The 27,254-nt window shown below is 36.7% G+C and overlaps 1 long non-coding RNA gene across 3 annotated transcripts in view; it reads left to right on the plus strand.

The window, feature by feature from the left end:
- Positions 1-23,453, plus strand: part of LOC102017181 — a 32,593-nt gene extending 9,140 nt beyond the window's left edge. Inside the window, exons 2-5 of one of the 3 annotated variants that reach the window (XR_259087.2) lie at positions 2,552-2,665; positions 19,228-19,345; positions 21,075-21,231; positions 23,316-23,453. This is a non-coding gene — a long non-coding RNA (uncharacterized LOC102017181). The remainder of the gene's footprint in view (positions 1-2,551; positions 2,666-19,227; positions 19,346-21,074; positions 21,232-23,315) is intronic. The other 2 variants (XR_259088.2, XR_001237047.1) reach the window with 2 other exon arrangements.
- Positions 23,454-27,254: the final 3,801 nt, after the last annotated feature.

Consider the following 27,254-nt stretch of genomic DNA (forward strand, 5'->3'; position numbering starts at 1 on the left):
CTCTCCTTACCCTAGAAAACTACTGTTCTGAGATGCCATAGTATTAAATGGCATCTCCATTAATACCCATGAAGAACCATTTGGGTTTTTGTCAAACTGTGACACATTTAGTAACACACTCCCTTGTATGTGTTCAGCTTTCTCTCCCACTTCACTTCCATTCCCCCCCTCAACACACACACTTTTGTTTTCAGAGGATGACAGCTCCCAATAAAGCATCCATTTTTTAGGGAACTGAGCTAAAAGAACTGGTATCAAGAGTCGCTAGAAGAGGCCAACCCTCAGGATCAAATTTTGGAGTTGAATTAGAAAGCTGTCTGGAAATAATGGGGAGCCAATTTCTGGTAGTTAGTGTGCTAACAACAATAATAATTATTATTACTTGTTATTGTCCTATATAATGCTTTCTTATTTATTTTTTAATTTTAAAAAGAAGAGAAAAAACAAAAGGTAAAAACAAAACAATAAAAACAATAAAATGATACAGAATTTCAAAACAAGGTTATAAGAAATTAACAATAATTATTATAGTACATATTGTTATCTTCAAAATAGTTGCTCAGATATCCCAACATAGGCATGTAAGATGGATCAAACAATGAAGAATTAACTGTTCTTTTCAACAAACCAATCAAAATCAGTGGAAATTTGTCATTCATTTTTTGTTTCACTTTATTAAAATAAAGGTTCATTTCAAAATAATTATGATATTTATTTATTCACTTAATATGTTCTTATTGATCTCCCATGGTATGCCAGGTACTACACTAGAACTAATCAAATTGGGGAGGAAGAACCTCCTAAAAAAAGAAGTTCCTCAAGCTCACGGAGCTAATAGTATGAGAAAGTAATCCATTTAAACAAACAAGGATACTGTAGTGGGATGAATAAAGGCATGGTAATAATTCTAGCATGCAATCTCATGACAATTCTAAAGCTTTCACCCATAATTAACCTGGAGGATGCACAAGTAGAAGGTAGCCTTGGGCTACCAACTGGCTGCTGGTCTATCATTGCTCATATGAAACAATGATACCGGTAAGAACCGTGGACACTGCTTTAAAAACCCTTGCAAAATATGAAGATGATAGGCTCAGCACTGCAGATGTTACAGACAATAAAATTAGAAAATAACAATAAAATGAGAAGCAAAAGGGCCTTCCAACACACACACATTCTCAACCACATACGTACAACAGGAATGAAGAAATTCTTAAACCAAGTACTATTTTAGTCCAATGATGGAGCAAGAATCCAATGATGCCTCAGATTTCCAGGACCTGTTACATCAGTCAGAAAAGAAAGAGAAAAAGATAGATTGTTCCTGTTTGCAGATGACATGATCATTTATATAAAAATACCTAAAGATTCCACCAAAAACTATTAGAACTGATAAGCAAATTTTAAAAAGTTCCAGGGTACAAAATAAACAAGCAAAAATAAGTAGTATAGCATTTCAAACTGAAAAAGAACTTTCTGAGAGAAGAAATCAAGACAATAATCCTATTTAGAATAGCTACAAAAATAAAATGAAATACTTAGGAATAAATTTAGCCAAAGAGGTGACAGACCTGTATGTTGAAAATTATAAAACATTAATGATAGAAACTGAAGAACATACAAATAAATGGAAATATATATATATATATCTTATATTCATAGATTGCAACAAGTAATACTTCGAAAATGTCCTTATTACCCTCAAAGTGATCTACAGACTTGGGGCAATCCTTATGAAACTTTCAATGTCATTTCCCATAAATAAATTTTAAAAAATCCTAAAATTCACCTGGAATAACAAAGAAACAAAAAATATCCAAGGCAATCAGAGACAAAATGAACAAAACTGGAAGCATCACACTATCAGCTTTAAAAGTACATCCTACAAGTGATATTGATTTAAACAGCATGATATTGCCATAAAAATAGATACATCTACCAATGGAACCAAATAGACAGCCCAGGAAACAACTCATGCATTTGCAGTCAATTGATCTCTGACAAAGGTGCCAGGAACATAAAATAGGAAGACTCTTCATGAAATGTTATTGAGGGGCCAGGGATATAGCTCAGTGGCACATCACCTGCCTGGCAAGTGTAGGGTCATGTGTTCAATTCCCAGAACCAAATAAATAGATAAATAAATAAATAAATACACGGTATTGGGAAAACCAGATATCCATATGTTTAAAAAAATGAAATTGAATCCTTACCTCACATCATATACAAATTCAACTTAAAATAGATTAAAGAATTAAATGTAAGGCCTGAAACTAACACTAGAGGAAAACATACATGAAAAACTACATCAAATAAATCCAGGAATAACTATTTAAATTATACCCCCAAAATCATGAGCAAAAGCAAAGACAGACAAATAAGACTACATCTAAGTAAAAAGTTCCTAAATATCCCCCCAAAAAAAGATGTTCAAGTGAGGTGAGAACTTATGGACTGGGAGGAAATATTTGCAAACTACATTTATGAAAAAGGATTTAGTACACAAAATATATAATAAACTCAAGTACACCTTCTGGCCTCTTGTCTATAGCTTGATGCATGACCTGCTTTCTCCAAGTGGTGTCTTAATGATCACCTTCCTTCGGCTTCTCCTCTTTTTTAATATCAAAACATACACAGACTTGGCTCTACAGGATCCTCCACAGTAAGTTGCCGATCCAGACTGTTCTAGATTTGAGGGTGAACTTCAGATATAAATATGTTGTCTGAATTATGAAGAGAAAACTGGAGAAAACGGCCTTCACCTAGAGCAGCAGAAAACATAACCAGAAATTGTGAAATGATGGGCTTTGTGCAGCTAGATTTATATGAACTCAAAGTGTTTTCCTAAATATTCTGCATATTATAGCAAGCACCTTAAAAATTAGGTTGCTGCTTTTTTTATAGCAGAATTCTAACTTCCTATTATGTCTCTGGCTTTATTTATTAATGTATTTAACCCAGGGACTGTATGAAAGATTGCTGAATGGTGAATGAATGGGTAAATGCTTCTAGTCTTAATTAGCTAAGTTATAGTACTAGATCATTTTATAGTAGTTGAAAAAGATAACAGTGTCTTTTTTTTCATTACTGGTGATATGACCCAAGTGCTGTACACTGAGCTACATCCCAGTCCTTTTTTTTAATTTTGAGACAGGGTCTTACTAAGTGGTTCAGGCTAGGCTTGAACTTGTGATCCTCCTGTCTCAGACTCTCAGAGTACTATAATATTATAGGCTAACACCATTAAGCCTGGCTCAGTTTTAATTATTTTTAGAAAAACCACTAGAACTAAGTAAGGAAGGCCTCAAACTTGAAGTAGCAAAATAATCCACTGAAGAACTGGATTCATTGGTATTAACTATCTTATTGATGACTTCTACACCAACATATCGGCTCTGAAGCACAACTGAGGCCTATAAAACCAGAAATCAGTTGGTTCCTAGATCAACTTTAACCTCTGACCATGTGCAGCTTCCTTTGGGCTCCACAAATACTGCAAAGATAGGCTACCTTATACCTAAAACTATTGGGCTTGCCAGTATGTGTCTTTTTCAATTTTCTTTCTTCTATTCCCCTAGTTTACTTATTTTGGTGGGAATGTAAACTCTTTGCTATGCTCTGTCTCCTTCCTCTGTCCTAATCAGTCAGTTGTCAGTCTTCTATCCATTCTGATGAGGTCTGTTCGTTATATATTAATTGCACTATTAACCCACAACTATGAATTTTTTGCTTAAGCCACTGGTAGCTAGTTTTTCCCCAGACTGTAACTTCATGGTCAAAAAGGTTACTGACAAGTGAGATGTCTCTTTAATATAATCAAAGGGAAATGACTGCACAGCAGATAGGCCCAATTATTGTGCCATTTTAATGTGATTATTTTAAGAAAAGCATATGCATTTAATCAATGATCAACAATAAATTATAAAGCTTTGTGCTAAGAGTATGGAGCTTTACCTGTTGGCAAAATATCTGTTGGTAAAATATTTACTGACATCCTGCATTGGAAGTCATAGTCCTACCCTGATCTATTAAAGATCTGTCTTGTGGCATGCCAGGAAGATAAAGACATACTGTTCTCCATTCTCAATACAGTACCCAAGACACGGAGTTAAAAGTGATAGATTAACATAGTGGATAAGAATGGCACTCGTGAGCTGTGTAACCTTGGGACAGTTAATAAATCCACTGTGCCTCTACTTCCTCAGCCATAGAATGGAGACAATAACAGTATCTCCTTAACAGTGTTTTGTGACATGTAAATGAATTAATATGCAGAGAGTAACCAGAACAGATCTTGGCACTAAGAATGAGATTCTCATTCCATTTATCAAGTAATAAATTTATCAACTTCGTACTACAGAGCAAGTGCTGTTAGGAAATGGAACCATAATAATTAACAAGACAGGATGTCTGCTTTCCAAAATCTTGTAGTCTAATGGGTCCATAGCAGGTCACTGCCTTGTATTAAAATATCTAAGCCCTTGGCAATAAAAAAAATATGGTAAACTGCAACTGTTCTGCAGGACACTCTGACAATGAAAAAACAAGGTGAGATTTTTTTTGCAGAATCTTAAAAGCAAATACCAACTTACAGTTATTATTTGGGAACCTCAAAGTGCTACATAATATTTCATTCTGCCTCAGAATGAAATACTTCATTCTGGGTCACTTGGAGAATTTTCTAAGTCTCCATCTCCTCAGGTATGTATGAACCTAGTTAACTGACTCAAATGCTGATGCCATACTCTTATTTCATGTAAACTTGTAAGAAACAGAATGTGGTAGATATGTAAAGCCAAAATCTGCACAGGAATTGGTAAAATAAAGGTAAAATTCCATGTAACCCAGCTTCAGTGAGAAAAATTCTTAGATTTAGAAACAGATCTCTGATTAATGTAGTTATAGAAAGAAAGTTGTAAAGTTAAATTGTAGAGGATGGCATGATTGAGACCTCTGAATCCAGCACTTTCTTCCTTGAAATTATAAATTTGCAATCATGAAAATTAAAATGACTAAAATCCACTTATCTTTGGGGATTGGTTTACAAATTACTGCATAACACGCACATCAAATGACTTCAGCAGGAGAAGATGAGACACAGAAATAGTAAAGAGGCCTCCCACCTGAAATCTCCAAGGAAGCTGTATGAATTCTGGACACTTACTCCGTTTCTCTCAAACAGATAATGTTCAAATGTTCTAAATTGGTTATAAATGTTAATATCTGAGAACCAACTTAAACAAAACTCAACATTTTGTCCCTCAGCTCTGCTCCCTTGCCTACAGAAGAAAAACATACTTGGTATAAGAATTGGTACAGTAGCTCTTTCATGGGTCCTGTCCCGTCAAAGGACTGTAGACTACAGAACCCAGGCAGGTGTGTTGTTCTGTGATGCTACCAATTCCAACCTGCTTAAGAAATTTCTGCACAGATTAAATCACCAACAGAAATAGGAATTTTAAAGCCTGGAAAAAGGGTGTGGCAGTCTTCCTAGAAGGGTGGAATGTGCATCTACCCCTCTGAGCTAAAATGGATGAGGAGCAAGAGAAAAGCATTCAAGAATCCTGGGGAGTAAAAGAAGGAGGCTGGTTTGTCAGTCTTAAACTGAATATTTGCATAAGTGCAGAAACTAGTTAGCCCTCCATGTTAATCTACTTCCCATACCTGAAACAAAATACCTGAGATGGCCAGCTTACAATGTTTAGTTTGGGTCATAGATTTGAAGGTTCCAGTCCATTGTCAATTGGTCCAAGTAACTGGCTGTGTTCCTCAATTGATCTGAGACCCAGTGATAATCAAATCATGAACAATTATAACAATTGCTTTCCACAGCAATATCTGGTAAATGGGAAAAGACAAATTCTGAAACACCTCTGTAATTCTTACTTATTTGTTCTAGAATGAAACTGAATTGCACCATTGCCCATATGGTGTAACATTGGTTTTGTCGGCAAGATTAAATTACCTCCTATAAATAAGTTATATAACAATACTCATCCAAATGGTCACTGAGCATGAAGATCAAATATTTGAGAAGACAGAGTTAAAACTTCTTTAGGATGTAATACTCATAAAAATTGACTGGTCAGAGACAGAACTAGGTTTAACTAAACATCAACTTATATGTATGCTAAATAGTTCCACACAGTTTTATCACAAGGTATAAATAAATGTAGATCAAGGAGAAAAAATGACTAATCAAATTAGGACAAGAATGAGATGTGTATTACATGCCTTTATAGAAGGGATCACTGTTTCTTAACATCTTTCCCACCCCACCCTGCCTTTTCCAAATGTTAAGTATCTCTATGATAATAATATTTTTGCATCTGTTGTATAAATGTTGTGTAAATGGAGGTGTTCAGATAAATAATCATCTTAGTAAGAGAACCTAGGAAAAGGGCATGGATATGGACTATGTAGGGGAGAGATCACACTTCAGGACTGGGTTGCTGAAAGCTCCCATACTTCCAAGAAATGTCGGGCTCAAGATGAACCCTTAGCTGGCTCTTGGGAGAAGAGAGCTAAGATCCTGGAATAGTCTGCCTGATAGGAATGTTTTTGTATATCTGCGGCCTTGGCCATCCAGTACCAGCCTGATCAGATAGTGTATTCTAAAAATGTGATATCTGGTATGTATCTGGTTTTGCGTGGGATGGGGGTGTTAAGGTGTGAGTAATTGAAGTCATTCATGCCTATGTGACTCAGCCCAACTAAAATCTCTGAACCCTGGGGCACTTACGAGCTTCCCTGGTTGGATACACTTTGCATGCGTTGTCCTACACACATCCTGCGGGACGTGTGTTCATCCATGTGACTCTCCTGGTGGAGTACGTTCATTCACATGACTCCCTGGGAGGGGACATCTAGAAACTTATATTGTGTTTCTTCTGGACTTCATGCATGTGACTTTCCCCTTTGCTTTTTAAATCTCTGTTGTGTCACTATAATAAACTGTAACCATGAATAGAACAATTTTTTCTGAATCCTTTAAGCCCTTTAAGGGAATCATCAAGCCTGAGGATAATTTTGAGATCCCCTCATTTATGTACCAATTATGGAAGGCTGCATAGAAAAGGTAAATATAAGCTGAGACTTAAAGGAAGGATGCAGATCCTAAGGTACAATAGGTAATTCAAGACAGGAGAGACACTAGACATGTAGAGGAAAGGTTCTTACTGCAACTAAGAATCATGAAAAGGAATAAAGAAGTAATTTCACCTCATGTAGAAGCATTTGGACAGCCTGTAACTAAAGTCCTCTTTCTGACTACTTTCTAACTCTGGCAATAAATAATGCCAAATTGCATTTTTGTTTGTTTTCTAAATTGTGTCCCAGAAGTTTGGAAGCTCACCATTAATGACTCTAGCTCATTCATGCTCCTTAAAACAGCCATGAAACTTGTTTTTGTTTGAATGTTGATGAGTTGTGAATTTGATCTTTCATGGAAACTAGTTCTTTTATTTTTACAGATGAAGTCCACAAACACAAATCTCCATAGACTGTCACATTTTTTGAGAAAAGTCACCAATTGTGCCACATGATAGAACATTACTATAAAAAGTTATTCCACATCAACTGTCAACAAAAGCATCTCAATTCTCTATGTTTTGCCAAGGCACTTTGCCAACCAGCTAAAAATATTCTATCACGGACAGTTGATTTCCTAATAAAGATTCTAGTTCATATCTAAAAGCCGCCAATTATTGGTATTATTTGATTCAAATTTTCCTGACACTCTAATTATACCAAGGTCTATCCCACAAGAAATCCTCCTTTGGATATTTTTCATCACCTCTTCCACTAACCTTTTTTCTGTTTCCTGGTTTTAAGAAAGTTTTGGCTCTGTAGCTCCTAGATCCAATACTTTAGCTGTCAGAATGAAGACCTTCCACGGATATTTCAGAAGTTATTTTGTCTGAAACACCATGAAAATTCTGGTTAACTTCCCACAGAAATTTTCTTCTACATTATCTAGGAAAAATAGAAGATTAAAGTGGGAAAGTAGCTCTATAGTAGGCAATCAACTGAAGAGGATATTTCTTGGAGAGAGTACTGGGCTTTATTGATTTCTCCGATTTGTCTCTGATTTAAGATGTACCTTTCAGAGACCTAACAGTTCTCGAGTTCAAACAAGTAACAAGACTTGGAAGAAAATAAGCCAGCTGGCTGAACAACAGACTGGACACTCCAGAGGGATCAGTGCTCATTCTTGTATTGAAATATAACAGCATGATTCAAATCCATTGACTTCATCCCAGTCCCTAAGTGTGAGAGAAACCCAGAAGGACTAACCAGGCCCATTGGATTCTTAAAAAGACTATTAAGAAGGAAATTTTTAAAAACATACTTTACAAAGGGTCTTGCTTTGTAGTTCAGGTTCACCTTGAACTCATTATGTAGCCCTGGATGGCCTCGAACTGGTAGCAATCATCCTGCCTCAGGCTCCCCAGTGCTGGGATTACAAGCAACGAATAAGGAAATTTCAAAAACTTCTACCACAATAAAGCATCATGGTGAAAGTGTGCTGCAGACGAGATTCTAAGAGTCTCTCATATTTTATTATTTACACTGGCAAGAATAATAATGTTGGCATATAATCTTTGAAAATAATAACAGTAGTCAGCCAAGGGCTTGCCTTGAATATGGAAGCAAACAAGCAAGTCTTGGGTACTTCTGAAGTTGGCACTGTCAACTACAATTCATCTCCAAGCCCTGCAGATTCATTTAACTTGTATTAATTAGTTGAAATGGAGTGTATTTTACCTGAGATTTTGCTTAATTGTGTGATTTGCTCTGTTCTTTGGCACCTGGCACCTGACACATTCTAATTTCAATATTTTAAAATCATTACTAAGATTGCACTAAGCTTTAATTTTAAATGCCTTTAATCACCTTACATAATCTGTCTCAACAAAATTTTGTCTATTTTTGATACTTTTGGCTATAAGAAATGAGTAAGAAGCAACTTCCTTGTCCAGAATTTATCCAGAGTTTCTTTCACTCTAAAGACATGCAGTCTAAAAGCAAGCAAATATAAATAACAGAAAACAAACCTGTTTTAAAACTCTTGAAAAACTAGGATCAGATAGCCTCCTTACAAATAGAATTATCCCTTAAGCCTTCTTTACTGTATCTGAAATGTAAACATGCCAACAACATTTGATTCTGTGGTGTCTGTGCTGAACACACTTATTGGGGATGATATTATTTTCACTCACATAGAAATTCTTGTTGTGACTCCCTTCTATTCACTGTCAAGCTTCCCCAACTACATCACTGAAGAATTCAGCCTTAGTAGATAATCATACCTCACACCAATAATGTACAGGTACAATATGTGGCAGAGTCTGTCCACACCTTCAGAACTCTCTGCAGCTCCTCCTTAAGAACGAGAGATGTTCTATTCATTCATCATTTACAGCTTACTGCCACAGTTCTGCAAAATCAATACACACTCCTAACCCAAAGAAGAAAAGAAGAAAACTGAATTCCCCATAGTCTCTACACATACAGTGCAAAAATATTTGCTTAAACATGGCTCTGTGTATGTGTGTGTGCATATGTGCACATGCATGTACACAAACTTAAGTAAGACCAGCAAGAGTCTTAGTGGAAAGTTTGAGAGTAACTATTGCATTTCTGCTGAGAGCAATATTTAGGAGGGATCATGCAAGATAGAGATGAAGGGTGGCAAGACAAGATAAAGGCAGGCAATTAGTGAAATATCTGTGAGTTCTTCATGTTGGATTCAGTACATCTGGCCAGAAGAGTTTCACGTTACCTACAAGAACAATGTAGTATTATAATAGTCTGATTTCATTTTTATATTTGACTACTGACAACTTGCAAGCTCTACCTTTCCTATTTCTTCTCCATTGCCACATATATAAGCTGGTAAGAAAGGCAAAGTGCTCCCTCCTCTGGGCGGGCAAGAAATTTAAACATGAAAGTTTCAGCCCAGGGCAATGACCTTTCCAACCACAGCTTCCAGCCACAATCAAGCCAGCTGGTCTCCTTTCCTGTTCTCTCAATCCATCTTCAGACCCTCTTTTCAAGCTTCCCTGTCTCTTCTAAGACAGCCTCACTGCATGAACAGGAAACCATTCAATGTCCTTTTGATAGGGGCATGGCATTAGTGCGTGGGTGGGAAGGCCTGTGCTGTGCTGGGACTGTCTGGTGGCAACAATATCATTGCTGTATGGTCATGTGAATTAGCATTAGCATTTTTTCCATGCCTTTATTCATTCCAGAATTTTTATCACTTAAGGAAAATCTGGTGACCAGAGTTTTATAAGATTATCCCCATGTAAGTGGTTGTAACCCTTTTATTATGACTATGGGAACAAAAGTTCTATTTAGTTCATGAGACTATCTCAAGTCCTTGGTTCAAGCCTCCACCCAGATACTTATAGAAATGTTACTGGAAGTCTAATACTTGGAACCAACTTCCTACATTGTAAAAAGAATAAGGAATAGGATAAAAGTATTGGTTAAATAAAATTGAAAACGATCATATATTACATCATTTCATGGCACCTATAGTATAATATATTCTACAACAGCTCCCATAAGATAGGTGGGCCTTGATTAAATAGATTATTTAGGGTGTTCAAAATCAAGGAAAATGAGCTTCTGTGAAAACCTCGATCCGAATAAGAACAGAGGCAACTGAAAACAACTTAGTAGGAGACAATTGTGAGACATCCAAAGGCATGTGAGTCTTGGGGTAAAAGCGTTTACCATAAAGCAGTGAGAGGGAACGGCAGAGGGAAGCTGGAAGGGTTTGTTTCAGCATTATCCCCTCTGAGAGTAGGAGAAGGTTGTCTCCCTTTTCTGAAAACCTGTGTGAATTAGTGGTTTGAGTACAAATGAGGATACCTTGCAGAGTGATGAACCTTGCACAACTTTACACATTAAAAATGTTTTGCAAACTTACACACTGCATAACTGGCAGTGAGTAGGAATTGTGTCTACTTTTCCTGTATCTTATATGGGTCTCCCAAGAAGTTAGGATAGTTACAGCCATACAAAAAGTTTGGCTTAGCATAACTTCTTTTTATTACCTTTTCATTTGTCTTCTTAAATACCTGTGTGTATTCTCAACAAGCAGATGTTATATATTTGTTGAACAGAAGTAAAAACAATAAATACAAGTTTAAGGGGATAGATTTGACCAGCTATGAGGAAGAAATTTCTAATTAGAGCTATTCTACAAAGAAATGAGCTTTCTCAACAAAGACTTGAACTTCTAATGCCTGGAAATTCTTAGGGAGATACCATCTGTCATGGAGCATAAACAACATTTCTGCATTGGGAGAAAGACTGGAATATATGACTTATAAAGTCCTTCCTACTTCTCAGCTGCAATGACTGATTGATCATGTGTACAGGAAAAATATGCTGTGCACATGAAAGTTATTTGTTCTCTTAAAACTTTTAAAATATCTTTTCGAAGAGGATGTTCCTCTTGGAATGGGGCGCTGATCATCACCTAAAGGAGAGCAGAGACAAACCTACCCAACCTTGATTTCTCCTCTCTAAGACATAATTTCAGGTTAAGAGGCAGGGGTAGGGGGATGATGGGGAAAATAACATAGTTAATAAACCTTATAGCACAGCCAGAGCCATCAATTCACCAACAGCTGCATATTGAGTAGCTATTGTGTTGCAGGCATTCTAAGAGATAAAGGACTTATAAACACAAGGTTCCTGGCTTCACTGTCCTTGAAATATGTTTGGACAAGTAAGACATAAAAGTAAACGCTTATAAATAAATAAAAGAGGTGGAAAACGACTGCCAGGGACTGGATTCAACCAGCACGTTTCATTTGGCCAACACAGTGTTGTTAAAGTTTTTAACTCAAAACAACATTAGGTAGCTGTGCATCTTTTCCATTAACCAGGTTACTATTCTTCGTCATCTTTTCGGGCCAATTCATATATTTACATCAAATACTTGACCCCTACAGGCATTTATATTTTTGACATTCTGGACTATAATGTGAAAAATTAAATGCAGCAAAATATAAGATGGTATATGGTTACTTTCAAATAAATGTCACCAAAAAAATAGAAATGTTTAGAAAACGAAAAGACCAATGTGGCTGTCTTCTCCAAGCCTTCATGGAGAAGGAACAGTCTGAATCTTAAGAAACACAAAGGACTTCAGCATAAAGATGGAGAGAAGCCACGTCAGGCATGGTGACAGCAGGAGAGAGTCAGAGGTAGGAAAATGGAAACCATAATCAGGAAGATAGATGTATTAGGAAATCAAGTAGAAAACCACCATAAGGATGAGACACAAGATTTGATTAAATTATAGAAGGGTTTGAAATCCAACGCATGTTAACCAGACATCTACGCCAAAGTGACAGTAGCCAAAACTACGTAATTTTAATTAAAAGTAAGCATTTACTGGCTCCCCAGGTGGTAAGTAAAGGATAGTACAAAATTCAGATATAGTTGGATCCAAGCACTCAAATGACATTATCAGCCTGCTTTCCCTCTTTCTCATTCTTCTCACTGTTGCACCTCCCAAAAGTACTCTGAGTCCAGGGAAACAAATTTTTGGATAATCTGCTAACCATTGTGATAGAAGAAGCAAGTCTGTTAACAAATTGATATGCTGTGCCCTGTACAGTCATAATAAAAAATGGATATTGAGATGGCTTACCCAGCTGTCTTCAGGTTATGAAAAGTTTTAAAGTTTACAGTTTTAAACCAGAAAATGGCATGACCAAAGCACTTGCTGTGGCTTGTGTCTAGATGTTCCCCACAAAGCCTCATGTGGTCATATGTGGGCCTTTTTCTGGAAGCGGCCAAATCTAGAGTATGTGACTGACTCAAGGTGCAATGCTAGGATTACTGGTGCTAGGAGTACGGGTAGGTGATGACTAAATCAGTCTGCCAATTGGTTTAACACTGCCCTAGTGCTGGTAGCCTGGTTACAATAGAAGGGGCAGAAAGGTGCTGCTTTTGCTACCTTGTGGGTGTCATGAACTGTTCTCTGCTATGTTCTCTGCCATGTGCCACCCTCCTTGGAGACAGCGGATTATAGACTGAAACCTCTACAAACTGTAAGCTAAATAAACCATTCCCCCTTTAACTTTGGGTGTCAGGTATTTTTTTCTCAGCAATTAGAGAAAAGTAACTAAACAGCACTCCTTTAAGAAGTTTACATGGAGAGTTGGAAGGAAATGTAGATGAACATAGGGAAGCCAGGAAGAAAGCACACACAGGAACCTAGGAATGAGAGCTCAGATTAAAATGAAGAAAGACAATGGGAACACTGGGAACAAGACAGATGCAAGGCATATTTCAGGAGACCAGTCAATGGAATATGGAGATTGACCATTTATGGGAGAGGAATGTTTCACTGATAATTCATTCAATATTCTCTGAGTGCCAGTTCTGTTTTAGAAACTGTTTCAGGGTGTAGGTGAATGAAGCAGACAAAGCTATGTATCATAGAGTTTACACTGTTCTGAATAATAAGGAAGAGAGATACATAAATTGATAAGGGATATAATGTCAGTTCCTAATAAATGTCTTGAATAAGAAATGAGTGTCACAGGGAGGGATGATTAGAAGACGCTGTTTTAGATACAGTAGTCTGAGAAGACCTGTAAGGGAAGTAACACTTTGAGAACTAACTGGCAAAGAAAGCAACCATAACCAGCAGAGACGTGTTCAGGGAGCAGACCCAGCAGATAAAAAGACTCCAAGACAGGAACAGCAGGGAATATATGAGAGACAGAAGGAAGATGACTCTGCTGGAGGAAAGAAGAGCAGCGCAAAAGAGGAAACAATCAGATTTGTTCAAGGACCAAAGGCAAGGACCAGACTGGGTTAAGCCACCTAAGACATGGAAGGGAAATGGGGTTTTATTCTAACTGCCATTAAAATTCACTGGAGAGTTTACAGCAGACCAGAGATATGATGCCATTTTGTCTGAGCTATGATTTGAAAGTGTCTTCCAAATGTTCATGTATTCCAAAACCTAATCCATGAAGTAATTTGTTAATGGATTTTGGAGATGGACCCTTTGGGAGGTAATGGGGATTAGACAAGGTCATGAGGGTGGGACCCCAATGATGCTATTAGTCGCTTTTTAAACAGAGAGGCTCAAGCTGGCATGCTTGTTCTATTGTCTAGTGAGCCCTCCAACCATGATGTGATGTAGCAAGACACACCAGGTGATGGTACCATGTTCTTGGACTTCCTAGACTCAAGAACTGTGAGCCAAATAAACTTCAACACTTACAAATTATTCCGTCTATGATAGTGATGGCAAACCTTTTAGAGCTTTCAGTGATAACAAACAGCCCACTGTAGCATGCATTCCATAAGTTCCCCACCACTGTTCTATGGTATTACATTACAATAACAGAAAACAGACTAAACAGCTAGTACACAGACCACCAGGCTTCAGTATGGAGAATGGACTTCGGTCAAGAAAAAAAGCAAGAAGAGCTGCTACCAGGTTTTTATCACGGCTCTAGCCAGAAGACATGATGGTTCAGGCTGGGATATTGCAGTACAGATGATATTAGATGGTCAAAGAAATATAAGATTTAGTGCCTGCTTATAAAATATCATTATCATAAAGGAAAAACAAAGATGAGTTAGGAAATTGTTTCATACCTAAACTTGTTGGGTTGTATTTGCTGTTCAAGAGCTAAGACCCACAAATACTTCCTTCCAGTTTTGTGTAAGAACACACATATATGGAAGCTTGTGCCTAAAAATAACTTTTGACTAAAAGTTTGAGTCCAAAGTGGAAAAGTGTTGACAATAGCTGTTTCTGATATGGGAAAAGCCCTACAGGACACCCTAAAGAAAAAGAAAAGATGGGGAAAGAAACATAAAAAATAAATCAAAATGAAATTTTAAATGAAAAATTATTTCACAGAGGAATTCTTGAAAACTTCATAGAAAAAATGAATTCCTTTGGCCTCTGGCTTGACAAATTTGTACAGCAAAAAAAGGCATGACTCTCTCTTCTTCATTTTGACTTTCTATTGAATTTTGGTGATTTTTTAGGATAAAAGCTATTACAGACATTTCTACATTGCTTTTTAAAGTGTAAACATGTACAGATTTTCTATAAGAGATTTTGGCAGAAAGTATAAAAGTAAAAAATATATATATTCTTGATGATGCTAGTTATATGAATTTATCCTAAAAATCTAAATACATAAAAAGAATTTTGCAAAAAATAATTACAGAATTATATATTTCAATTTAAAAATTTGAAATAACCTAAATGAACAGAAACAGAAGATTGACATCAACACCATAGATAACTTTTCTGTATCTTTATTTAGGTAAAAACACATATAGGAAAGAAGGAAATCTGGGGAAATCCTACAGAAAGACTCCTTTGGGGTCTGTCTGAGTATGGAAGTCTTTCCTATGGTACCTGGTCATGACAGGAGAATGGCACTAAGTATGAAATTCTAGATTTAGCAAAGGAAATCTCTGATCATCTGTTATTTCAGACCTCACGTTTTAGATCCAAAAGGAAAGTAACTGATAAAAAGAAAGCCCCTTATTATGGGTTGTGCCTAGATGTCCCCCCAAAGCTTCATGCTATCGTAAGTAGCGTTTTCAGAGGTGGCTTGATCTAGAGTTTGTGATGCTGGGATTGATTCATGGTGCAATGCTAGGTTTAAGGGTGGCCCACCCTGAGTGTGTTACCCACCTTAAGGGCGAGTGGCCTGGATAAAACACAAGGGCCAGGAAAGGGCTGCCTGTAGCTTGCTGCTTTTGCTGCCTCCTGCCTTCCTCCTTTCATGCCATGAACTGCTTTTTCTGTCTGTGATGCCCCTCTGCTAGGTCACCCTGCCTTGGAACCAGTGGATTATGGACTGAAACCTCTACAAACCATGAGCTGAAAGAGACCTTTCCTCTCTTAAATTTGGGTATCAGGTATTTTGTCTCAGCAGTGAGAAATGTAACTAAGACACTCCCCAAAAGATGTAGCATAGAACTACTGGTTTATCACTTTGGAACTGAAACAAACTGATTAGTACCTCGAGATAAAAGATGTAATCACTCTGTCAGTATTTATTTACATTTGGGTACTGGAATCATCTGTGTTTTGCAATGTTTCTTTTCTCACCCTTTTTTTTGGTCTGTATTAGATGTCTACTGCTATTTTGCTCTTTGAAGTGTCTAAAAATCTCTAGAGTTTCGGTTTTTATGAAATAGAAAGAAAGGACCCAAGAAGCAAAACCAAAGAGGATAAAATGAATTGGCTATCACTAAATGTCTCAGTTTTATGTTGAAAAAGAAAGAGAAAAGAGAAGATAAAAACTTGGAAAAATGAAAAAAAAAAAAAAAAAAAAAAAACAACCATTTTGCAGCTGTATTTCAGTGGCTGAACACTAGTACCCCCACCCCCTTTGGGTCACCTCTGGATTACTTTTCACAATTAATAGGAAAGCTGAAGAAACAAATGACAGAAAATTTAATTGCAGGTACTAACCCTGAGGTCAAGAATGGAGGCAAAAAATTTAATCTGATGACTTTATGTACTGCATCAAGAGAAAAAGAAAACACAATGTGTTTACATTTTAATGATTTTCACTTTTAATTAGTGACTGCAAAGATTTTAACACACTTATTTTGGCCCCTCAAATATCATATCATTTTAATTGGTTTCCAGGTTTAAAAAATAAAATGTTTTAGAGAACATGTTCAGGGCTTATTTTTCTTTGAGGAACAAAAGGTAACTCAGTACACTGTGATAAAATTTACTGTAGAAGTTTTTAAAACAGATACGTTGTAAACAAGGTTTACATTCTTGTGACTCTGGTTTAAAATCTGTCTAAAAGGTAACAATGTCCTCTTGGTTATGATCACATTTGTACCATCCTAATTCACCAAAATTCTCAGGAGAGATCATTTATGTGTAACAAAACACATTTGATGCAATCAAAGCTGTATTTTAATGTTCTCGTTTGCAGAATTGTGTGATAATACTGGCCTCTCCTTTGGATCTAGAAAAAACAATCTAGATCCACCCTCACCCCCATTTCCTCTGAAATTTAGTAGTTTATAATGATTGCAAAAGATGATGTTTTGTTTCTTTATACATAATGATTGAGGCGCTTCCCTGGAGATCGCTTTTGACAACACAAAGTTTCTCATTCAAGGAATAAGAGGATTATGACCATTTTATTGAAGAGGACTCTTGGTCTGTCTCATGTTTGAAGGGGCATTTCCATCCCAACGACAAAAATGTATCACTAAAAGGAAGACTGTTGTAACCAAGTATCCAGGTTCACTGAGGAACATAATCATTGTTTAAGCTGCGTTAGCAGTTTTCACCCATACTATCAGAATACAGTGCCCTTCATAGGTTGAATAAGCTGTTCCCTAAAGATCACATTGCTCCTGAACAGTCACGATAGTAAAGAAATGAAAGCAACAACCCAGTGTGATTCCAGTTTGACACTGGTTGAAGAATCTGAAAACTCCCATAGCACTCACTGCTTGTGAGTATTTATTTGGGAAAATAAAACAGTGACTGACTGCAGCCATTAGCTTTTTCCTGTTGTGATCTTCCTTTTTTCATTTTGTGTGAGATTAATTTGTGACTGAGATTTATTAGCCTAAAGGAGGCTAGTGTTGATGAGATTTTGCTGATATACGGCATAGAACACACATCAAGTCAAAGAGGAAAGATGAAAAATTGAAATGATAAAGTTGCATTGCTAGCTTGTTGCTGAGGTAATTGAAGTGGCTTGTGTTGTGTTGTGCTGTGATGGGTAGAAATAAAATATGTACAAATTTATCTAGATCATACTTCTAAAGAAAGGACTACAAAATATATTCCCTCTCTATTTATATGTAGAGGAAGTCTTCCGATTCTTTTCTGACAGTGATTTTGAAGCAAAATGAAAATGAAACCCATTCAGAGTAGCTCTGGAAGTGAAGCCAGCTCTCAGCTACTCATGGAAATAGACACAGGGTTAGCAGAGATAATTGAAATATGAGCATAATGCAAAAAGGGTGTTTTGTCTGTTAGGTGAAACCACAACCCCATATACTGTAATTTCTTTTTAACGGAACTGAAATAAAGTAGCGAATTGGATTTAGTTTTTTTAACCTGTCCAACTTTCCCTGTAACAGAGCTTCTATTTACCAGTAAAATGCCTAAAAATACATACTCACCAGAATTTATCCACTTATCCGCTTACCACAAGTGTCACTTGGGTAGTGTGTTTGTTTATGTACTGACTGTCCCCCGCATTGCTCAGGCAGGTGTCATTTCAACCAGTTGATTCTTATAATGAATAAATTTGACAAAAATTGTAGTTTTTCATTTATTATATTATTTTTAAAAATTACTGAAAATATGCAAACTTTGGTCACCCTATATTTAAATAAGTGGACTAATAAGTGGTTAAAAGGATACAAAAGGCCAGAGCTTTCACACTCATGAGGAGTCAGCTACATGGGAACAGAAACCTTCAGACTTTCTCTGCAAGTCCAGAACAGAGAAATCTTTAGATTTCCTAAGTACTCAGAACTGAGCTATCAAGTGTCGGTGCCCAATAGGACATAGCTGAATTACCCAAGCACACACTCAGTCCTGCACTGCTCAGACCGGACTAGCTGGTATGAGTACAACCACAAGACTTTCTTTGCCTCCTGGTATTGTTTAGCAGACATACATGTCACATAGCAACCTGGTAGTGGAGGACAGTCTGCCAGCACAAGCTCTGCCTATAGGACCCCAGCCCAAGTCTACTGGACATGTATTGGTCTTGAAGGCAGGATGCCTGGAGAGTGGGCATTTTCCTGCCATCATCAACTCCAGGGTCATGCAGATATCAGTGTCAGGAGGTTAACCTCACTCAAAGCCCTTAATGACCAGCAAAGATTGCACTATGCCCCCAAAATTCCCTTTAGTTCACTCAAATGTCACATTTATGAGGTTACAGAGGACCTCCACAGAGTTGAGGGAATTACAGTCTGGACATCACCATCTTTTCCATTCTCACATAAGTTAAATGAAGTTTAAATTAGTAAAATTCCTTCAAGAGGAAAAACTAAAAGCACAAAAAGCAGCTTTGAGGGAGGCTTGTGAAAACAAGCGTGCTTCAATTCAGTAAAGACTGTAGGAAACTGTCTTTATGAGACTTCAGGTTTTGGAGGGGGAAGTGAGGAAAGGGCTTTTTGTACCAATGGGAGTCATTTCTTCCATTTCAGACTGCCTTCTGCACGACCTTCACACCAGACCAGAGGTTGCTACACCCCAACTGCAGTACTTGTATTTCAATGACTCAGGGAAAGCAACAAACTTAACCTGAGAAGATTCCACTTCTGTGTTAGTACCTCTTTGTTTTAGTTCTCTTCACAGCAGCCTGGGCTCCAAAGGATACCAGGAACATACTTCATCTTTCCTGCATGAAAGCTTGATGGACACAAGGGGACCCATTATGATTCTGTTCTCTGTCAAGACTGCTATGATGACAACTGATCTCTAAGACCTTTTGCTGCTCAGTCTCTGGAAAGATATCAAAGTCTCAAACTGCCCCAGACAGAAGGAGCTCCTCATAAGGAGAAAATAGAAAGAGTGCTGGTTCTGGAAATTCATTGGGTGGGTGCTGTAGGGAAGGCATCCAACTATTATGAGGCATATCTTGTTCATATATTAAATTGAAATAAAACATAAGGAAAGCTGTTGTGGTGATTGTGTGTAAGATGTTTTACACAAATGAAGCACTGATGTATTCTACAGCCTAGATGAGCATTGAGGACATCATTGTAAGTGAAAGAAACCTGTCCCAAAAGGCCATATACTATATTATTCAATGATATGAAAGTCCAGAACAAAGAAATCTTTAGAAAGCAGATCACTGGTATCTTAGGGTTGGACAGTGGGGATAACTAAAGGATGCATTTGCTAAAAGCATTCTAAAATTGAGTAATGGTTGCACATATCAAGAATGCAATAAAACTAATGAATTGTACATTTCTATGATATGAATTACATCTCTATTGTTTATATATACATACATGATGTTTATATATATATACATGTTGTTTATATATATGTATACATATATACATATATCACAGTGCCTATCACACTTTAAATATTTGAAAAGTGTGAGCCATTATTGTTTCTTGATTCATTTGATAGATTTGTTAAATTCCTAAGCTGAGTCAGGCTGACTCCTCTAGTTCTTCTTATTTTTTAGCAATTTTACATTTTAAACCTTTGTATATGCTTAGAATATGTAAACGTTTTATGCCATAAAAGTCCAGAATGTTATCATGATGAAAATGCCTCATGTTGAGAAGATAAAATTAACTTTGGTGAGTAAAATGTTTTAGGTGTAAATTTTTTATAGTCACTAAAACCCTGCCACCATATAAGGATCTTAAGAATATGCACAAAACATTTTCATTTATTCAAAATTAGACTTAGTTTATTTATAGTACACTTAGATAGTTCCAAATGAAAAATATATAATTTAGTGACAGCAGAGCAATCCATGTTTCTATGGATTTTAGCATTCCATAGTCAGCTATCATAGAGATAAAATTCCTCATTGAATATTGTAAGCCAAATAAACTTTAAAGGCCATATCTGAACATCAGAAGGCACTGAGTAATTATTCTAGATACCTCTACAAACACCTCTGCACTACATTTCCCGTCATTTTTACAAAACAAGTTTTCCCTCTTGCTCTTCTGTCCACCCTCAACCACTCTCACTTCCACCTTCCCAGAAAGACTGTAGGTAAAAGGTAAAATAATAGATTTGTAACCAAAGAATTAAAGAGAAAAAAAAACAACAGGACTTTAAAGTCCACTACCAAATAGAACATTCTTTTACAAAAAATTTTTGGATCTCCCTCAGCAAATGCAGAGATTTAAATTGTGTTGAGTTATGCCAAACTGGCTTGTGTGCCAGCTCCAAGCTGGCTGCCTTTTTCATAATGGTGGCCCTGAGCACAAAAGAAAACAAACAAGCGCAGTGAAAAGACCAAGCAGCCAGCAGCCAAGCTCTCTTCTCTGAACCCTAACTCCTTTGTTTTTCATTTCAGAGCCCATAGGCTGCTCACCAGCGTGCTTCCCAAACTGTCTAGTAAGTTCTCAGAAACCAGGGCAGGATGAAGAGTGTTGCAGACACTGGTGAAACCCAATTTCCTGGGGAGTTTTGCTGAAATCTTGGCTGCAAGGGCTGGACCCTAGGTAGGAAAAGTAAGTCTGTGTAGGTGAAGGATTTCTACTTTAAAGTAATGCTTTCCTGGTACCCTTGTATTCTTCATAAACCCACTGTCAGTGGGTAATATAATTCACTCTGTTTGGGTTACTCTGATTCAGAAATTGCTTGTAAAGTAAGTGAATCGCCACACAAGTTAATAGTAGATACTGTACTTAGAAACGTTTTAGCAATCTATGACAAGTTAAAACAACTTCTGCCAAATAAAATTCAGCCTAAATCATTATCAGTATTTCAAAGATTGGTTCCCAAAGTATTGAGAAGGAAACTTCACATGTTTCTCCCTTAAATCAGGATTGATATTTGCTGGGAAAGAGGAATGTTATCAGTGATCACTCTACTCCATCTTAGCAAAATATTTCCTGTTCCTATAATAAGAATACCCTAGTTGGTCTATTAACTTCCCCCAAATTGTTCTTGCTTGCTACTTTCCAATTAGCTCCCAGATCCAGAAACTGGATGAGGGTAGAAAGATATTCAAGCACAGCCCCTTTCTGTTTTCTTGCAATCATGCTGCTGGCAGTGAACCAGGACAGACAGAATGTGTGCTCAGGGCTCCTGACAGCTGCTGGACTTAGATTCTGTCTCTCTTTCTCTTTAACATGCTTCATTCTTTGCTCTCTTAGAGTGAAGAATATGTATTGACTTCGTGGAACCACTGCAGAGAGCTGTAAATGATGCATTTAATGAAAAATCCTTGCCTTGTGCTCAGAGAGAGAACACAAACAAAGTAGGGCAATCATTGCTGGGCAGTGGTGGGTGCTGTAATATCACATTCATCTGCTTCACCAGCAAGACAAGTGTAATAACTGGAAATATTCCAACAGTATATAGGAAGGAATATTAACTAATATTTTAATATATCCATTATTTATTGTTTCTGCTGTCCCTATGGGGTAATCCTTTATTCTTAAAGATTGGTAACTTTTTTGTCAGAGTTTCCCAAATCCTATATCCTGAAAGGACACACAAAAGGATTTTGAAAGATTACTTTTTTGGAGAAATTATATTACAATTTTGATTTTCTGCAGAGTTCTGTACTTATTGCTACTACACTTGTATTTCAACATTGAATTTCAGGTTATTGAAAAAATTGTTTTTTACAGTTTCTCTCTTTTCTTCAAAAACAAACAAAATAAACAAGATTTAGCCTCTTCAAACAATAATGGGAAGTACAACCAAAGTGACAAAGTCCAATCTAAATAAGCACCTGTTAAATCACAGGCACCACATGGCAAAGCCTGGTTTGGGAGAGACTAGAGTCAGTTCACAGGGCACCTAGGCTCTCCAGCATCGTTCACACTGTTGCTTGATTTCATATTCTCCAGGATGACCACACACAATGCCCTGGTATGCCTGCTGGGCATGCATCTCCTGTAGTAGCCTGATGCACACTCTACCAGCTAAACATTCCTAAAAGCACATGAACACTGTACAGCCAATGACAGTCACAGGCAAGGTAGCCCACAACTCCCCCAGCTTGCCTTCCACTTACACCCTTGAGAACTGGAGCTTACAGACCCAGAGAAAAGTTAGCTCAAGGCTAACAGCAGGTGCCACCCCCAGACACCAGCCTGTCTTGTTTTCCCCTGTGCTTAGTAGATATACCAGTCAACTCCTGTTCACATTACCCAAGGCTCTATTCTTCCTGCAAACAGTATCTTCCTGTGATGTTCTAGTATTCAATCACTGCACTACTAAGTCCAGCCCAGTGTTATTTTGTTTTGTTTTGTTTTCCTTTAACTGTCATTACTATTTACTGTATGAATAAAGGGACGAGCTTTCTAGGACACTTATGGTATCACTTGTGCACAACCTATGGGTCTTTGTTTATCTTTGCTTTGTTCTATGCATAATCCAACAACACATTCCAAGACAAAATCTATCTGTATCTAAAGCTTTGGTCAATTCCAATGGGAGGGTATCAAGCATGGGATAGGTTATTGTATAAATAAGGAGTGGGCAGAGTTTTCAATGTTGTTGTTATGCTGGCTTGACACAGACACAGTGCAAATTTTAGCAATGGTCACTCATTTTTTTCTATTATGTTTAACTTTGACAGGTTTCCCAGATTCCAGGATGGTATGCTGCATCCCAGTGGTTCTGGAGTACGCCTGCACACCAGAGGACCCAAAGGAAAATTATGGCACACCTGCGTATTGAGAAGCCTTCTAATTAAAACTGAGATGGAGATATCTTACTTTTAAGCATATCTAGTTATAAAAATGTTCATATATAAACATCCATAAAGGACCACAGGATGACTAGCATCTTACTAATTCTAAGTATTAGTGAATTCCTTGTAAGATTTCTTTAAATAACTTCTTTAATGTCGTATCACAAAATACATTATAAAAATAATTCACATACAAGTTGCAGATTTATATTTTCCAAAACCATTTCTAGAAATATGCCATATTAATCCCTTAAAAATTCCATATCTCCTTTAATTTAAGTATCCCTTGTTTTACCTTTACTTTCCTATTTGTTTTATCCAGCTCACCAGCCCTTTTAAGACTTTAGTAAATCATTCATAACCTCTTGTATTCAAGCTCTACCAGATGTTATCATTCCAAATCTTGTTATCATGCTCTTTTTCTCTTAAAAAAAAAGCACTGTTTTGAGTTATTTCTCCTTTTGTCTTCTTTCTATAATAATCTTATTTACTGGAATCCCACAGTATTTTGCTGTGTGATATTTGGGGAGATAAAACATTGCTGCTGTACTTCTCTAATCTCTTTTCCTGGGCAAATGGGATCTCCTTGGGAACACTGTATGAGCTTTATGCAGAAATCTGCTGTATAAAACATCACAAACATCGTGCTATCCTTTATACTAAAAATCTGTTACTGCTAGTGGTCTGCAACTAAGCCCAGTGACACACCTAGGGAGTCCATACACATCAGTGAGCAGATGTAGTTTGCTTATTTATAGCATGCTTCCTTTAAAAAAAAACTAGTGGTGGAAATGTTTGGATCACATTTAAATAGTTATAAAAATAAAGATTTCATTTTGGTCACTCTTGAAAAAAAATTTAAAAAAATAAAACATCACAAACAACATTAATACTTTACCCTAGTTTTTCTACTTCCTGAAGCTTTTTAAAGAATGATTTGAATGTTCTCACCCTAACTGACAGATTCCTGTTTTAGAAGATCAAGACTTCTTTGACCAAAAAGAATGTTTATCATCAAGAAATCAAATAATAATAAGTGCTGGTGAGGCTATGGGGAAAAGGAGCCCTTCTACACTGTTGTAATGTAAAGTAGTACAACCACTATGGAAACTTGTATGGAGATTTCTTAAAAAAAAAAAATTAAAATTCCATTCCATCCAGATATTCCCCTGTAGAAGATTGGAAAAAGAGTTAAAAACATCATATTATAGTGACAGATGCATATTCATGTTTATAGCGGTACAACTCACAATAGTTAAATCTTAAAAGGAGCTTATATGTCCATCAAAGGAAAATGGATAAAGGAAATGTGGTATTTGTATACACTGGAGTATGACTTTGCCATAAAGGAAGATAAAATTTGAGTCATTTGTAGAAAAATGGATGTGCCTTGAGATCATACTGTTAGATGAAACAAGTCAGATATACAAGTTTAAATATCACATGTTCTCTCTTATATGAGAAACTCAAAGTATGAACATTAAAAAGCAAAATAAATGATAAACAATAGGAAATAAAGAAACAGATCTTTTGCAAATGGGAAGGGGACCTAGAGATGGAGGAAGGGTGAGAGGGAAGGTAAAAGAAAAGTAAAAAGAATTAAGGAATATTACATATATGTACCAAGTCCCCACAATGAATGTAATCATTACATACTACAAACGTGTACTAAGAAAAATTTTAAAACTTTAAAAAGTACTTTCAATTTTCTAATATTTTTGGTTTTTCCCTTTTGCTTGGGGAATCATATAGTTATTCTGGCATAATTCTTACATTTGAAATACTGATTTTTTTCTTATTACCAGTGGAGTATTACTCATGTGTTAATATGTGACTCAACTACATACCATTTTCCCACCTTTAAAAGCTATTTGCCTTAACTGAGATAATGTTGTCTCCCTAGTTTTCTTTCCCTGAAAATAAATCTAACATCTACACTATGATATGGGCTATAACATATTTCTTATGTCTGTAACTTTTCCTTTCCTGCCATTAACAGGAAGGATGGATGCATTACACTTTCATATAGAGACTCGAAATATATCACAACTCAGCTAGCACTTACAGGTTTGAATGAGTATGAAGTGCATTTACTGGATGCAAAAGTTGAGCTCAGTCTCAACCTGGTAAAATTTTCTCCTTGGGACCCTCCTTGGTGTTCTCCTAAAACCAGTATCAGTCATCTGTTTTCGGCCACATACACTAAACACATGGAAGTACTTACAGCCTATGGAACACTCTTTGGGATTGCCAAGCTTACCACATCCAGAATTCTCCAGCAATTCTGTAATAAGTGTTGAAAACATTAACAACACCGAGTTTTAATACCTATCTTCTTTTCCTTTCCTATGATCTTCCATGTGCCGCCACTGAGAACTTTTGTTGTTTTTTGTTTCTTTGTGTTTCCTTTTCCTTTTCTTTTTTTTTCTTTTTTTTTCTTTCTTTCTTTCTCTCTTTCCTTATTTCTTTCTTTCTTTTTCTTTCTTTGTGCTGAGGATTGAACACAAAGCCTTAAGCATCCAAGGCAAGTACTCAACCACTGAGCTGCAATCTCAGCCCCTATTACTAACTTTCAATATTTTTCCAAAAATACAGAATGGTGCCTTATAAATTAGAAAGTTTAACATCTCTAACAACTTTATATTGCTAACTTTAAGAAGCGTGGAAATAACACTTTAAAAGATATTATCAATAATGAACTTCTTTATAGAACTGTTTCAGTGGCATAAAACTAATTTGCTTCCTTTAAAACACTCATATGTGCATTCATACATAGTACTACACATTCAGAGCCTCCTGGGTTATTCCCTGTTGGTTATTATCCCGTTCCCCAAGCTTAGAGAATCTAGGGTTGGTTTTATCAAATGAGTTGCACTTAATTAAAAAAGAAGAGTGGGATGATTGGGAGAATCTCAAAGCACCGGTTCTTCTCAAGGAACATAAACCAGGACATCAAGCTCCACTGGCCCGCTTCTCATGGAGAAACATCCTCATTCCTCCTGTGGGACATCAGGAATTTACTTATCATTACTTGCTTCACTTTTCTGCCCTTTCATCCATTATTTGCCACCTCCTTTCTCTCAGGACACAGCTCTTCCGGCTCTTCAAATAGTTCTTTACAAGTACGTCATTCTTCACATCCTCTCAGCACCATGTAATCAATTCTTTTTTCCTTTGGAGTCAAGCACCCTCTTCTTGCAAATAAGATAGATTTGCTGCTACTCGACCTCTTTTCTTTCTCCCTCAGTTTCATACTACAGATAAATTCTTCCTTTGGTTGTTTTTTACTTCTGTTATTCATGCTTTAAGTTCTTAATTTTTATACAAATAGTTCTTTGAAAGCCTTTAGTCTCATGCTCTGCCTTATAACTGTTCTCTCTCATGCTTAACTAAGACATGTGTCATCTCAGTATGATCTACCTTTTAAAGGAGCTTTCTGCTTATCTTTTTCATTTCAACATACTGTAAAGTAGATTTATTCCTCTACCATAGACCTTAACTAGATGCTTTGGATTTAAAAATTCAGTTTGAGTGTTATCTAAAAATTATAATGAAAAACCAGGATTCACCCAGATGTTAGAAAATATATATCATCACACATCACTTCATAATGGGGACACATTCTTAGAAATATGTCATTAGACAATTTCATTGTTTTGTGAACATCAAATGACATACCCACCAAAGCAAGATGATGGTGGTCTATCACTCAACATGACCTCTTGATGGAACAAAGAGATGCATAGTCCTCACAAGTTGTGATTTGCTGCTTGTAGTGGACTGATAACTGGTGGTCAACTTATAACCCCCAGCTGAACTGAGTAA

Source organism: Chinchilla lanigera, unplaced genomic scaffold (assembly GCF_000276665.1).
Source record: "Chinchilla lanigera isolate Chin_1 unplaced genomic scaffold, ChiLan1.0 scaffold00001, whole genome shotgun sequence".
Taxonomy (NCBI): Eukaryota; Metazoa; Chordata; class Mammalia; order Rodentia; family Chinchillidae; genus Chinchilla; species Chinchilla lanigera.